A 14154-nucleotide genomic window follows, 5' to 3' on the forward strand; every position below is an offset into this window, starting at 1 on the left:
CTGACTATTATCAATACCCATAAGCTGTCTTCTTTTATGGTATCAAGATCACCTTTTATACCCCAGTCATGTTCAACACTACCAATAACTATTATAACCAAAAATTGTTATACAATTTTAAGAATTTTTTACACAAATACTTCCAACAACAAATGCACATATATGCACAACATTTTTTTGTCTTCTAATTGCCTGAAAACGACCAAAAAAATCTAGATTTGCCAGTCAGCGGCTATGTGCCAAAAACCTCAAAAATATATTTTTTGCCAAAATTAAAGAAACAACAACAACACAAATTATTTAACGAAAATATTTTGAATAATTTAAACATAAATTGTCATAATATTAGAAAAATAAAAAAAACTTCAGAAACTTTAATACTTCCAATCTACTCTGGATAAAGACTAGAGACTAGACTTGATTATATGAACTTTACTCTAGATAGACTAGAATTGAGCAGATCGATTCTACTCAGACCCAAAAAAATGATTAGACCAACTCAACTCAAGACATATAATAGATTTGATTGAATCCACTCAACTCTAGACAAAGAAGAGAGCTGATGAGACCAACTCTTCTCTAGACAGAGACAAGAGTTGATGAGATCAATTCTGCTCTAGACAGAGCCTAGAAGTGATCATCAACTCTACTCTAGTCACAGACAAGAAAAGATCTCTAACTCTACTCTTGTCACACACTAGACAAGAGTTGATCATCAACCCTACTCTAGTCAGAGACAAGAGTCGATCATCAACTCTACTTTTGTCAAAGACTAAAGTTGATCACCAACTCTACTCTAGTCGAAGACTAAAGTTGATCATCAACCGTAATTTAGTTAGAGACTAGAGTTGATCATCAACTCTACTCTAGTCAGAGACTAGAGTTGACCATCAACTCTACTCTAGTTATAGACTAGAGTTGATCATCAACTGTACTCTAGTCAGAGACTAGAGTTGATCATCAACTCTACTCTAGTCAGAGACTAGAGTTGATCATCAACTCTAATCTAGTCAGAGACTAGAGTTGATCATCAACTCTACTCTAGTCAGAGACTAGAGTTGATCATCAACTCTACTCTAGTCAGAGACTAGAGTTGATCATCAACTCTACTCTAGTCAGAGACTAGAGTTGATCATCAACTCTACTCTAGTCAGAGACTAGAGTTGATCATCAACTCTACTCTAGTCAGAGACTAGAGTTGATCATCAACTCTACTCTAGTCAGAGACTAGAGTTGATTATCAACTCTACTCTAGTCAGAGACTAGAGTTGATCATCAACTCTACTCTAGTCAGAGACTAGAGTTGATCATCAACTCTACTCTAGTCAGAGACTAGAATTGATCACCAATTCTACTCTAGTCAGAGACTAGAGTTGATCATCCACTCTACTCTAGTTAGAGACTAGGGTTGATCATTAACTCTACTCTAGTCAGAGACTAGAGTTGATCATCAACTCTACTCTAGTCAGAGACTAGAGTTGATCATCAACTATACTCTAGTCAGAGACTAGAATTGATCATCAACTATACTCTAGTGAGTGACTAGAGTTGATCATCAACTCTACTCTAGTCAGAGGCTAGAGTTGATCATCAACTTTGCTCTAGTCAAAGATTAAAGTTGATCATCAACTCTTCCCTAGTCAGCGTCTCGAGTTGATCATCAACTCTTCCATAGTCAGAGACTAGAATTGATCATCAACTCTACTCTAGTAAGGGACTAGAGTTGATCATCAATTCTACTCTAATCAGAGACTAGGCAAGAGTTGATCATTACTCTGCTGTAGTCAGAGACTAGAGTTGATCATGAACTCTACTCTAGTCAGAGGCTAGACAAGAGTTGATCATTACACTACTCTAATCAGAGGCTAGAGTTGATCATCAACTCTACTCTAGTCAGAGGCTAGAGTTGATCATCAACTATACTCTAGTCAGAGACTAGAGTTGATCATCAACTCTACTCTAGTCAGAGGCTAGAGTTGATCATCAGCTCTACTCTAGTCGAAGACCAGACAAGAGTTGATCACCACTCTACTCTAGTCAGCGACTAGAGTTGATCATCAACTATACTCTAGTCAGGGACTAGAATTGATCATCAACTATACTCTAGTCAGAGACAATAGTTGATCATCAACTCTACTCTAGTCAGAGACTAGAGTTGATCATCAACTCTTCCCTAGTCAGAGACTATAGTTGATCATCAACTCAACTCTAGTCAGAGACTAGACCTGATCGTCAACTCCACTCTAGTCAGAGACTAGAGTTGATCATCAGGGACTAGAGTTCATGATCCTGTCTACACTAGCCACAGTATCGAGTCGATCGTCCCTATTCCGTTCACAATAAGGTACGAAACGATAATTCAATTAATAGTTTAATCAAACTAGTCTCTTTTTTCTATGCAAATATAAATCATATTGATAGAGACCCCAACAAAAACAATTAAACGACAATTTATAATATGTTCATAGTATGCACTCATTATCTAAGAATTAAATTCCAAACAACCATAAAAAAAAACTTGTTACGAAAATTGAAAAAAAAAAACAACCAACAACAAATCAAAATTTATAAACAAATATGTATAAATTTTTTTTTTTTTATTTATAATTTATATATTTTTTTCAAAATTTTCATACGTAAAAATGTATGATTGTATGAATAGATTATAAAGTTGTAGTTGCTGTGGCTGGCTAGCTGTTTGTATGTATGTATGTATAATGAGCGAGTGTGTGTATGTTTGTTGTTAGATATGGTGACCCACTAACCTACTTTTTCAACGAAATGTGAAGCTTGCTTATTTCTTCTGCTGTTTCTCCTCTACATAGTATATTTATTTACGTTATATTTGTTGTTGTTTCTGCTGCTGTTTTTTGCGTTTATTATTAACAAAAGCAGCAGAGCAGCAGAGGCAGCAGCGTTAAATATTAACAATAAAAACAACAAAAAATTATATAAACAATCGACGCAATCAAATAGCAAGCAAGACAGACAGACACATTAACCAACAGTCAGTCTTTACGACTGTCTTAACGCACTATACTCTATACTCTACTCCTATCGCACTAAAAACAACAAAAATCATAAATATAAAGAGTGAGAGTGAAGAAAAAAAAATCATCATCATTATCCCATGACGGGTTGGTGGGGTAGTGATGTTTACCTTTTCCATTATATTTAACTTTGTTATTGTTTCCATAGGCTTCCCTCACTTATCTCTTAACATACATATATGAGGAAAACCTACTACCAGTCCGTCACTCACGTACAACTCAATTTTAATCATACTCACTCACATACACACGCCTTACCACACTACTCACGTTAATTTGTATTGTTAGTCCAACAATTGTTTACTCTTTTAATGCTTCTTTTTTTCTATAATGCTCATATCAATCAAGTTGTGTTTCCAACACGTACAAACAGTCGTACATACATATGTAAATTTCACAACTTTTATAGAGCTTTTCACAAACATATGTACACACATATACACATACACTTAATTAAAAACGAAAACAAGAGCGTATGAGCAATATTATTTAACTGAATGGTGGTGACTGAGACAGAGAAGTTGGAATAAAGAGCATTAATATAGCGGCATATTTTGAAAGTGAGAGTGAATACACACACATGAAATGCGTGAGTAAAGTGCGTGAGAATGTTAAAAGAGTTGCCATTTGAATGGGAATTTCATAATTTAAAGGGAATTTTAAAGATATTGAAAGGAATTAAGTAGACAACACATTGATCAAGAGTTGATCTCTATCTCTACTCTAGTCAAAGACTAGAATTGATCATCAACTCTACTCTAGTCAAAGACTAGAGTTGATCATCAATCTCTATTCTAGTCAGAGACTAGAGTTGATCATAATGATAACAGAGTTGATCATCAACTCTACTCTAGTCAAAGACTAGAGATGATCATCACCTCTACTCTAGTTAGAAGCTATAGTTGATCTACTCTAGCCAGAGACTAGACTTGATCATCAACTCTACTCTAGTCAGACACTAAATCATCAACTCTACTCTAGTCAGAGACTAGATCATCAACTCTACTTTAGTCAGAAGATATAGTTGATCTACTCTAGTCAGAGACTAGAATTGATCATCAACTCTACTCTAGTCGGAGACTAGAGTTAATCATCAAATCTACTCTAGTCAGAGACTAGAGTTGATCAACTACTCTAGTCAGAGACTAGACTAGAGTTGATCATTAACTCTACTCTAACCAGAGACTAGAGTTGATCATCTACTCTACTCTAGTCAGTGACTAAAGTTGATCATCTACTCTGCTCTAATCAGAGACTAGAGTTGATCATCTACTCTACTCTAATCAGAGACTAGAGTTGATCATCAAATCTACTCTAATCAGAGACTAGAGTTGATCATCAACTCTACTCTAGTCAGAGACTACAGTTGATCATCAACTCACTCTAGTCAGAGACTACAGTTGATCATCAACTCTACTCTAGTCATAGACTAGAGTTGATCATCAACTCTACTCTAGTCAGAGACTACAGTTGATCATCAACTCTACTCTAGTCAGAGACTACAGTTGATCACCTCTACTCTAGTTGGTAGAAGAGTTGATCAACTCTACTCTAGTCAGGGCCTAGAGTTGATCACCTCTACTTTAGTCGGTAGTAGAGATGATCATCTCTATTCTGGTCTAGACTAGAGTTGAACAGCTCTACACTAGTCGGTAGTAGAGTTGATCAGAGTTCTAGTCTACTCTAGTTGGTAGAAGAGTTGATCAACTCTACTCTAGTCAGGGCCTAGAGTTGATCACCTCTACTTTAGTCGGTAGTAGAGATGATCATCTCTATTCTGGTCGAGACTAGAGTTGAACAGCTCTACACTAGTCGGTAGTAGAGTTGATCAGAGTTAAATGAATTCTACTCTAGACGAGACTAGATTTGATAACTCTTCTGTGGTCGAGACTAGAGTTAGTCTAGTTAACTCTACTCTAGTCGAGTTGATCAACTCTACTCTATTGAAGAATAAAGTTGATAAACTCTACTCTAGTCAAGACTAGAATTCATCAACTCTACTCTAGTGGAGATTAGAGTTGCTCTGCTCTATTCTCGTCGAAACATGAGTCGATTATTTCTATTCTAGTCGAGACTTAAGTCGATCAAGTCTACCCTAATCGATACCAGAATTAATCAACTCTACTGTCCAATTATGGATTTTTCTCTTTTTAGTACCCACATGGCAACTCTACACAAACGATTACTTCATACTATAACACACACTTATGTATGTACATTCTCTCTTACAAATTTTCCTCTCTCTATATATCTCTGCTCTCCCTCTTGTAAATTAACACAACAAATACCAAAATTAACATATTGTAATAATGCGTGACAGCCGAATGGCTCTGCTGGCGTCGCCAACGATAGCTACTACTACTGTCTGTCTATCGTATAAAATATTCGATTTATTTTTGTATAAATTAATTGTCTTTTAGGCATAAAAATCATTTACAACCTGGGGCAACATAAAAATAATTTCGACCTCTTTTGTGATGATGACAAGAAAAAAAACTGCTTAAGTAAAATGTAATGAATGAATGGTAAATGAAAGAGGAAGCAAATGGTGAGAACTAAGCGGTAGGGTTGGGAAATAAAGTTTGACTAAAATTTAAACGTTTTTACAGGGATTTGAGTTTTACAAATTGAAGTTTAAATGATTTATAATGGTAGTGATCGTAACAAATGAACAAACGATACGTGTAACCCATTTTACCGAGGGGGACTGCCAAAGAGTTTTATGTTTAAAATTTTTGTTCCCAAACCCTGATATAAAGTGCGTTTCATGATCATTGTTTATATCGTTTGTTATTGGCTGGAGAGTGTTTGTCCCCACGTTTTTTCGATCGTTTTCTTTTGTTGCTGCTTCTTGTTTTACGATTTTTCTTTTTTGTTCGTTTTTTTTCTTTTTTGTTATAAATTTATATGTTTTTGCGCAATACGCACAAAATATAAATCACGCACTTTCGATTTCATTGTTGTTGTGGTTGAAAAAGTGCGTGTATGGCGAAATATAGACAAAATTGTTGTTGTTTCGTTTTTTTTGGATGAATTCCATTTAATAGTTATTAAACGTTTTTTGTGTAAATTTAAAGAAAAATTTGTTAAATTGTTGTTGCAATATAAAGAGTGGTTTTTGTATGAAGTTTTGGATTGTTAAATTGACATTAAAAATGGTGGTTATGGGGTAATAAAATCTATAAAAGTACTTAAAATGCTTAAAATAGTATTTGTTACCTGTTATTTAAAACAGGTGTTTTATGAAATTTGTGGTAAAAATAAGAGAAATTTGTTTAGGCGTTTTATTTAAAACATAAAAAAACTTATTAAAACCTAAATTAACAATATGGCAACCTCGTAAACCAAAGTATAATGTTGCCATACGTTAGCCTTAGAAATCAACCGCAAGACAGGGTTGTAACAAACAACGTATTAAACTTTGTTAAGTAGTTATCCAAGAGTGAGAGAGCAAGACAAAGAATAAGCACAAAGTAGCCATATGATCTCTATCTCTACAATAATGTGGCATCATCTTTAATAATCCTTTCGCAGATATTATTAAGTGCGATTTTTCTTCAAAAATGTATCCATTTCATACTTAATTTTGCTATCAAATAAAATATTTCTTTACCATCTACTACAAACTGTTTTTAGTCTTGTTATTTTATAAAATTTTTCCAATAAAATTATCTTTTCTTAATAACCTAGAAATAGTTTTTCAATATGGTCAATAACAATTTGAAAATTACTTATTACAGTACAGTCATGTTCATTCAGTTCTTGTTATAACTAAAAAAAATTTCAAATACCTGTATTATACTAACTTTAAAACAACTTTATGGCGTCAAAATTCCTTAAGAAAAGAACGCTTAACAAAATACATACAAAAACAACTTTAATATAGAAAATAAATAGAAACACCAAGAACTCGAAAGACAATTCATAGACAGATTCCAGTGTGATCAACTCTAATCTAATCAAGACTAGAGTTGATCAACTCTACTCTAGTGGAAACTAGAAGTGATCAACTCTACTCTAGATGAAACCGCAGTTGTTTAACTCTACTCCAGATGAGGCTAGATTTGATAAACTGTACTTTAGACAAGACTAGAATTGATCAACTCTAACCTACTATGGCTTAGACTAGAGTTGATCAGGTCTACTCTAAACCAGACTAAAGACAACCAAATCTACTCTACTCAAAACTATAGCTGATCACCTGTACTCTAGTTGAGACTAGAGTTGATCAACTATATTCTAGAAGAGAGTGGAGTTAATCAACTATACTCTAGACGAGACCAGAGTTGATCATTTATTTAGACGAGATTAAAGTTGATCAACTCTACTCTAGACGAGACTAAAGTTGATCAACTCTACTGTAAACGAGACTAGAGTTGATCAACTCTACTCTAAACGAGACCAGAGTTGATCAACTCTACTCTAGACGAGACTAGAGTTAATCAACTCTAATTTCGTCTAGAGTAACTGCACTCTAGACGAGACCAGAGTTGATCAATTATTCTTTACACGAGATTAAAGTTGATCAACTCTACTCTAGACGAGGCTAGAGTTGATCAACTCTACTCTAGACGAGACTAGAGTTGATCAACTCCACTCTAGACGAGACTAGATTTGATCAATTCTACTCTAGACGAGACTAGAGTTGATCACCTCTACTCTAGACGAGACTAGAGTTGATCACCTCTACTCTAGACGAGACTAGAGTTGATCAACTCTACTCTAGACGAGACTAGAGTTCATCAACTCTACTCTAGACGAGACTAGAGTTGATCAACTCTACTCTAAACGAGACTAGAGTTGATCAACTCTACTCTAAACGAGACCAGAGTTGATCAACTCTACTCTAGACGAGACTAGAGTTGATCAATTCTACTCTAGACGAGACTAGAGTTGATCAACTCTACTCTAACGAAACAAGAGTTGATCAACTCTACTCTAGACGAGACTAGAGTTGATCAACTCTACTCTAGACGAGACTAGAGTTGATCAACTCTACTCTAGACGAGACTAGAGTTGATCAACTCTACTCTAGACGAGACTAGAGTTGATCAACTCTGCTCTAGACCAGACTAGAGTTGATCAACTCTACTCTAGACGAGACTAGAGTTGATCAACTCTACTCTAGACGAGACTAGAGTTGATCAACTCTACTCTAGACGAGACTAGAGTTGATCAACTCTACTCTAGACGAGACTAGAGTTGATCAACTCTACTCTAGACGAGACTAGAGTTGATCAACTCTACTCTAGACGAGACTAGAGTTGATCTTGATTTGATCAACTCTAACCTAGTCGAGACTAGAGTTGATCAACTCTAATCTAGACGTGACAACAGTTGATCAACTCTACTCTAGACGAGACTAGACTTGATCAGCTCTACTCTAGTCGAGACTAGAGTTGATCAACTATATTCTAGAAGAGACTGGAGTTAATCAACTACACTCTAGACGAGACCAGAGTTAATCAATTATTCTTTAGACGAGATTAAAGTTGATCAACTCTACTCTAGACGAGACTATAGTTGATCAACTCTAATCTAGACGAGACTATAGTTGATCAACTCTACTCTATACGAGACTAGAGTTGATCAACTCTACTCTAGACGAGACTAGAGTTGATCAACTCTACTCCAGACGAGAATAGAATTGATCAGCACTACTCTAGACGAGACTAGAGTTGAGAAACTCTATTTTAGACGGGACTAGAGTTGATCAATTCTACTCCAGACGAGACTAGAGTTGATCAACTCTACTCTAGGCGAGACTAGAGATGACCAACTCTACTCTAGACGAGACTAGAATTTATCAACTCTACTCTAGACGAGACTAATATTGATCAACTCTACTCTAGACGAGACTAGAGTTGATCAACTCTAATCTAGACGAGACTATAGTTGATCAACTATAACGAGACTAGAGTTGATCAACTCTACTCTAGACGAGACTAGACTTGATCAACTCTGACGAGACTAAAGTTGATCAACTCTACTTTAGACGAGACTAGAGTTGATCAACTCTACTCTAGACGAGACAAGAGTTGAAAAAATCTACTCTAGTCAAGACTAGAGTTGATCAACTCTACTCTAGTAAAGACTAGAGTCGATCAACTCTACTTCAGTCAATACTATAGTTAATCAATTCTACTCTAGTTAAGACTAAAGTTGATCAACTCTATTCCAGTCCAGGCTAGTGATGATCAACTCTACTCTAGTAAAGACTATAGTTGACCAACTGCACTCTAGTCAAAACTAGATATGATCAACTCTACTCTAGTAGAAACTAGAGTTGATCAACTCTACGATCATCTCTTGTCTCTGTCTTCAGTAGAGTTGAAACCATCAGTCTTTGGCTAGATTAGAGTAGAGTTGATCTATTAAACATTAGTCTCTGTTTAGAGTAAATTTGAACAGATCAACTATATTCTCTTAAAGATTAAGAACACCTCGTACAGTATGCCTCAAGTGTTGTTGCCACTTATGTCTAAATATTTATTTTTAACATTATAACAACCGCTATTCTGATAACTAACTACTATTGACCACATTTTAGCAACAGCAGCAACTTGTAGAATTTAAGACAAAAATAAATAAAAATTATTTAATTTTTTTGTTTAAACTAACATTTATTTATTACATACTTGGCCCGTATTTTATGTCACCTCGTCAGTGTGTTTAATTTAAGTGTTTCATTTAATTTATATAAGATTTGTTATTAATATACAATTTGTTTAAACAATTTGTATGCGAAAGCATTAAATTGCATTATTTATGGTGTTTTTTTTATTATAATTCTAGAATAATTTTTTTTAACAACAATTAATAATAGTGTACAACACAAATTGTTAAGGACATAAGTATATTTTGCCAACATAATTTTTTTTTTTTTTTTTATTTAAACAAAAATACATTTAATAATAAGTAGAAAAAAATATTGTTTGTAAATACAATAAAACTGAGAATGAAAATAAAAACAACAAAACTTAAAACTGGGTCAAGTACTACTAAAGTGAATTTGGGTCACCTACAAAACCATAAAACAAAAGCAACAAAAAAAATAATTTTTAAATAAAAAAAAAACAAAAACAGTGGCAACCATCTTAAGTGTAATGAAGAAGCTGAAGGGTGGGGAAATCCCCACTTTATTACCAAACCATCACCACAACAACAACAACCACCACAACTGTGTTGCACTTAACGTTTGTGCAAAAAGTTTTCTTGGTCTCTCGTATGAGAGGCGAATTGAGTATAAATAAGATAAAGATGAAGACAATGAAAAGGAAAGTAAAGGAAATCTCTGGATTGTTGATATAGACAAAGACTAGAGTTGATCTGATCAGCTCAACTCTAGACAGAGACTAGAGTTGATCAGACCAACTAGACTGAGACTAGAGTTGATCGGATCAACTCTACTTTATACCGAGGCTAGAGTTGGTTGATCGGATCAACTCTACTCTAGACAGAGACTAGAGTTGGTTGATCGCATCAACTCTACTCTAGACAGAGACTAGAGTTGGTTGATCGGAACAACTCTACTCTAGACAGAGACTAGAGTTGATTTGATCAACTCTACTTTAGACAGAGATTAGAGTTTATCGCTTAAACTCTACTCTAGACATAGACTAGAGTTGATCGGATCAATTCTACTCTAGACAGAAACTAGAGTTGATCGGATCAATTCTACTCTAGACAGAAACTAGATCAGATCAACTCTAGTCTCTGTCAGAGTTGATCAGATCAACTCTAGTCTCTGTCAGAGTTGATAAGATCAACTCTAGTCTCTGTCTAGAGCAGAGTTGATCAGATCAACTCTAGTCTCTGTCTAGAGTAGAGTTGATCAGATCAACTCTAGTCTCTGTCTAGAGTAGAGTTGATCAGATCAACTCTAGTCTCTGTCTAGAGTAGAGTTGGTCCGATCAACCATCTCTAGTCTCTGTTTAGAGTAGAGTTGATGCGATCAACTCTACTCTAGACAGAGACTAGAGTTGATCTGATCAACTTTACTCTAGACAGAGACTAGAGTTGATCTGATCAACTCTGCTCTAGACAGAGACTAGAGTTGATCTGATCGACTCTGCTCTAGACAGAGACTAGAGTTGATCTGATCAACTCTACTCTAGACAGAGACTAGAGTTGATCTGATCGACTCTACTCTAGGCAGAGACTAGAGTTGATCTGATCAACTCTACTCTAGACAGAGACAAGAGTTTATCGGATCAACTATTCTCTAGACAGAGACTAGAAATGATCTGATCAACTCTACTCTAGACAGAGACTAGAGTTGATCTGATCAACTCTACTCTAGACAGAGACTAGAGTTGATCTGATCGACTCTACTCTAGACAGAGACTAGAGTTGATCTGATCAACTCTACTCTAGACGGAGACTAGAGTTGATCGTATAACAGAGACAAGAGTTTATCGGATCAACTATTCTCTAGACAGAGACTAGAAATGATCTGATCAACTCTATTCTAGACAGAGACTAGAGTTGATCGCATAAACCCTACTCTAGATAAAGACTAGAGTTGATCGGATCAACTCTTCATTAGACCGAGATTAGAGATGATCTGATCAACTCTACTCTAGACAGAGACTAGAGTTGATGGGATCAACTCTGCTCTAGACCGAGACTAGAGTTTGTTGATCGAATCAATTGTACTCTAGACAGAGACTAGAATTGATCTGATCAACTCTACTCTAGACAGGGACTAGAGATGATCTGATCAACTCTACTCTAGACAGAGACTAGAGAAGATCTGATCAACTCTACTCTAGACAGAGACTAGAGATGATCTGATCAACTCTACTCTAGACAGAGACAAGAGTTGATCGTAGGAACTCTACTCTAGATCGAGGCTATAGGTGATCGGATCCAATCTTCTCTAGACAGACACTAGAGTTGTTTATCACCTCAACTCCTAAACAATTTACTTTTTATCTTTAAACAATTTATATTTAAATTTTCAACAAAAGTATAATTTTATTTATTGCTTTAAATAGTTTTTTGTTGAAAAAAATTATCTATAGAAATGTTTGTTTGCTCTTAAAAAAAAAAAAAAAAAAAAAAAAACATTAAGAAAATGTAATAAAACAAGCAGTTTTTTGTTGTTATTTTATTGGCAAACACACAATGTAAAATAAATAGTAAGACAGACGGACGAACGGATGGACGGACATACATACTAACCGACAAACACAACACACTTGAAACGCAAAATGCATGCCGCAATAATTAGTTAAGAAATCTAGATCATGGCAGTAAAATAACATTGTAACAAATGTACTAATACTAATGTAAATGTAAAATGCAATAAAACACAAAAAAAACAACTACAAAAATACCCCTTAGTACCAGGAGAAACTTGAAAAGTAAAATGACGAAAAGCTTATATAAGAAGCAGGAAGAAGACAAGTGACTTTCATTAGCAAAACTTAAGTTTAGTTATTGTACCTTATATAAAAAGGGGTTTCATAACCAACATCGAGAACTAACGGGTCTGCAATTCTAGTACTCTTATGCGTGTATTTAATACAATTGCAAAGGCAAATAAATAAACAAAATACAAAATAAATACAAGATAAATAAACTTGAAAGAAACCCAGTGGAAAATTTGGAAAATGTTCTATAGAAAAGAGTTTTCATGACGTCAGCTTTAGAACCTAGAATTTAATTCTCATCTAGACAGAGACTAAAGATAAATACAACAGCCCTACTTTACTCTGAATGTAATTTATTGGTTTGATCAAATCTACTTCAGTCATAAACAAGATCAGACAACACTACTCTAGACAGTGATCAAAACTAGTCGGGACAAGAGTTGATAAACTCTACTCTAGTCGGGACCAGAAATGATCAATTCTACTCTAGTCAAAACTAGAAATGATCAATACTACTCTAGTCGAAACTAGAATTGATCAACTCTACACTAGTCGAGATTAGAGTTGATCAATGCTACTGTAGTCGAGACTAGAATTGATCATAACGTCTTTTAAAACTGTTTTCGATAGAAAAGTGTCTTCTGTAGAAAGTTTTCGATAGAAAAGTGTCTTCTGTAGAAAGTTTTCTATAGAAAAGTGTCTTCATTCAACAGTTTTCTATAGAAAAACGTCTTCTTTAAACAGTTTTCTATAGAAAAGTGTATTCTTTAAACAGTTTTCTATAGAAAAGTGTCTTCTTTAAACAGTTTTCTATAGAAAAGTGTCTTCTTTAAACAGTTTTCGATAGAAAAGTGTCTTCTTTAAACAGTTTTCGATAGAAAAGTGTCTTCTGTAAACAATTCTCTATAGAAAAGTGTCTTCTTTAAACAGTTTTCTTTAGAAAAGTGTCTTCTTTAAACAGTTTTCTATAGAAAAGTGTCTGCTTTAAATAGTTTTCTATAGAAAAGTGTCTTCTGTAAACAATTTTCTATAGAAAAGTGTCATTTTTAAACAGTTTTCTATAGAAAAATGTCTTCTGTAAACAATTTTCTATAGAAAAGTGTCTTCATTAAACAGTTTTCTATAGAAAAGTGTCTTCTTTAAACTGTTTTCTATTGAAAAGCGTATTCGTTCAACAGTTTTCGTATAGAAAAGTGTCTTCTAAAGACAGTTTTCGTATAGAAGCTGTCTTCTTAAGACAGTTTTCGTATAGAAAAGTGTCTTCTTAAGACAGTTTTCGTATAGAAAAGTGTCTTCTTAAGACAGTTTTCGTATAGAAAAGTGTCTTCTTAAGACAGTTTTCGTATAGAAAAGTGTCTTCTTAAGACAGTTTTCGTATAGAAAAGTGTCTTCTTAAGACAGTTTTCGTATAGAAAAGTGTCTTCTTAAGACCGTTTACGTATAGAAAAGTGTCTTCTTAAGACAGTTTTGGTATAGAGAAGTGTCTTCTTAAGACAGTTTTCGTATCGAAAAGTGTCTTCTTAAGACAGTTTTCGTATAGAAAAGTGTCTTCTAAAGACAGTTTTCGTATAGAAAAGTGTCTTCTAAAGGCAGTTTTCGTATAGAAAAATGTCTTCTAAAGGCAGTTTTCGTATAGAAAAATGTCTTCTAAAGGCAGTTTTCGTATAGAAAAATGTCTTCTAAAGGCAGTTTTCGTATAGAAAAATGTCTTCTAAAGGCAGTTTTCG

This window comes from Lucilia sericata, unplaced genomic scaffold (assembly GCF_015586225.1).
Source record: "Lucilia sericata isolate MDLA Ls3-8-SP2 unplaced genomic scaffold, ASM1558622v1 Contig001559F_arrow, whole genome shotgun sequence".
In the NCBI taxonomy this organism is placed as follows: domain Eukaryota; kingdom Metazoa; phylum Arthropoda; class Insecta; order Diptera; family Calliphoridae; genus Lucilia; species Lucilia sericata.